The sequence below is a fragment of the Lathyrus oleraceus genome, chromosome 4 (genome assembly GCF_024323335.1).
Source record: "Lathyrus oleraceus cultivar Zhongwan6 chromosome 4, CAAS_Psat_ZW6_1.0, whole genome shotgun sequence".
Taxonomy (NCBI): domain Eukaryota; kingdom Viridiplantae; phylum Streptophyta; class Magnoliopsida; order Fabales; family Fabaceae; genus Lathyrus; species Lathyrus oleraceus.
This window is the reverse complement of record NC_066582.1, coordinates 482,793,953-482,796,667: the sequence shown is the minus strand read 5'-3', so window position 1 is coordinate 482,796,667 and position 2,715 is coordinate 482,793,953. Positions and strand designations below refer to the sequence as shown.

The 2,715-nt window shown below is 37.3% G+C and overlaps 1 pseudogene; it reads left to right on the top strand.

Moving 5' to 3' along the window:
* The first annotated feature begins 746 nt into the window (after positions 1–746).
* On the top strand, positions 747–846 carry LOC127077279 (uncharacterized; annotated as a pseudogene).
* Positions 847–2,715: the final 1,869 nt, after the last annotated feature.

Below are 2,715 nucleotides of genomic sequence, written 5' to 3'. Positions count from 1 at the left end.
CTTGTTGTTGAGCTACTTGAGATATTTGTGTTTCTAGCATTTTGTTATGGGTAGCCAAGGCATCTACTTTGCTTGCTAGTTGTTTAAGTTGTTCGCCAGTGTGTATGTTTTGGTTTAAGAAATCTTTATTGGTTTGTTGTTGGGAAGCTATAAAGTTTTCCATCATGATTTCCAAGTTGGATTTTCTAGGGGTATTATTGTTAGGATTCTGTTTCTGATATCCCGGAGGTATAGATGGGGCTTGATTTGGAGACTGTCCAGGTGCGTATAAAGCATTATTACTCTTATATGAAAAGTTTGGATGGTTCTTCCAATTTGGGTTATAGGTATTCGAATAGGGGCTTCCTTGAGCATAGTTTACTTGCTCTGCTTGGATTCCAGTCAAGAGTTGACATTCTGCAGGAGTGTGGCCTTGGATTCCACAGACCTCGCAATTCTGAGTTATAGCAACCACGGCGGCTGGAGGTGATACGTTTAAACTTTCAATTTTCTGGACCAAAGCATCCACTTTTGCATTAACGTGATCAAGGTTACTTATCTCGTACATGCCAGTTTTCGGTTGAGGTTTTTCCACCGTTGTTCGTTCGGTTCCCCACTGATAGTGGTTTTGGGCCATGCTCTCGATAAGCTGGTAAGCATCAGCATAGGGTTTGTTCATTAGTGCACCACCTGCAGCGGCGTCTATTGTTAACCTTGTATTGTATAAGAGACCATTATAAAATGTGTGAATTACTAACCAGTCTTCCAAACCATGGTGTGGGCAAAGTCTCATCATGTCTTTGTATCTTTCCCATGCTTCGAAAAGAGACTCGTTGTCTTTCTGTTTAAATCCGTTTATCTGGGCTCTTAACATAGCTGTTTTTCTTGGCGGAAAATATCGGGCAAGAAAAACTTTCTTCAACTCGTTCCATGTGGTGACTGAGTTGGAAGGAAGTGATTGAAGCCATCTTCTAGCGCTATCTCTTAATGAGAAAGGAAAAAAACGAAGTCGAATTGCCTCTGAAGTGACACCATTAGCTTTAACAGTATCAGCGTATTGGACAAATACGAATAAATGAAGGTTTGGATCTTCGGTAAGATTTCCAGAGAATTGGTTCTGTTGCACAGCCTGCAACAGCGAAGGTTTAAGTTCAAAGTTGTTTGCTTCGATTGCGGGCGGAGCAATACTTGAATGTGGTTCATCTTGCGATGGAGCAGCGTAATCTCTAAGAGCACGAGCTGGTTCTGCCATCTCGGGTATCGAAGGAAAAATGTTTTTGAAATTAGGAAGGTCTACAGGAGGGAGATTGTTCGCAGCACGATATTCCTGAATTCGTCGTAAGACTCGGAGATATAGTTCGATATCGTTGATTCGTAAATAGAGCGGTTCGCCTTGTGAGCGAGTGCGTGGCATACAAATCAACGAAAGAAAGAAAATAGAAGAAAAAGAAACCTTAGTCTCTACAGCGTAACGGAAGAGTTACGATATCGATTGAATAAAAGTCCCCGGCAACGGCGCCAAAAACTTGATCGCTCGACTGGGTGAGTCGAGAATGGGATACAAACTGCAAGTGCACAGTTCTATCGCGTAGTTTTAAAAGATATCGATCCCACAGGGACTTATGAATCGATATACCGTTATCTAAGGTTACTACGTAAATCTAAGGTGAAAATGTTTGATTGTTTGGGGAAAAACTAAGAGCTAAACTAATATCTAGATTAAATATAAATAAAACGGATATCGGTATGTAGTTCGTCAAAACTAGGGAATCAAGTCTTTGTCGGTTTCTTGGTTTTAAAATGAATCGTTTCAGTTAACTTTATTGGTTAAAGGTTTTATCTCAAACTCTCGCTCTGTTGAATAAACCATGATTTTATATTAATGTAGCTGTCACTTATAATTAAGTCAAAAACCATATTTTGAAAACAATAAAGTTGCAGAAACTCCTTTTAAGAAAATACTGACCGTTTTAAACACCCTTATCTCAAACTCTCGCTCTGTTGACTTAGGTTATATAATCAAATCCAAATGCTTAACTCTCGTCCTCACATTCAATCTTTAAAAATACTTTTTGGAAAAGGTCAGAATTTAATTAACTCTAAAACTTGCTCTCGCCCTGATCTAGAATTAATGCCTAACTTACACTGTCCAGTTAAAATCTCAAACTCTCGCTCTATTGATTTTAACTTCTTTATGTCTTTTACTTTTGTAAAAAATCTTGTTATTAAACCTGTAAGTTGAGACCGTAAAAAGATTGATTTTGATTTTAAGTTTAGATAGACCGACTCAGTCTTGATCCCTTATTCTGCTTACTTTACATACCGATACCTAGGCGAATTAGCCAGACATGCTAAATAAACAAGAATACATATCATGCATAAACAGACTCATTCCAGGCAGATAATATAGATAAATAATAAAACAAAATATTAAATAATGATTAAAGAACCTGAATGCGTAATACAATAGTCTTGAACACTCCACCACAAGCCGGTAGGATTTGTTCTTGGATTCTTTAATTAAACAGTAAATTAAATCAAGGAAATAAAACTGGAATATAACGTAAGGTTAAATCCGGTATAAAGTTGCACAATAGTTTCCGGTGTAGAAACTATTATGCGAAAAATATCTAAAAGCTAAAACGGGAAAGGTAAATTTGCAAGGGAAAAAGAATGTAAAGCTTGCAAAAGAAATAAATAAAATAAACAATGCTGGAAAAGAAAAATAAGCAAAAG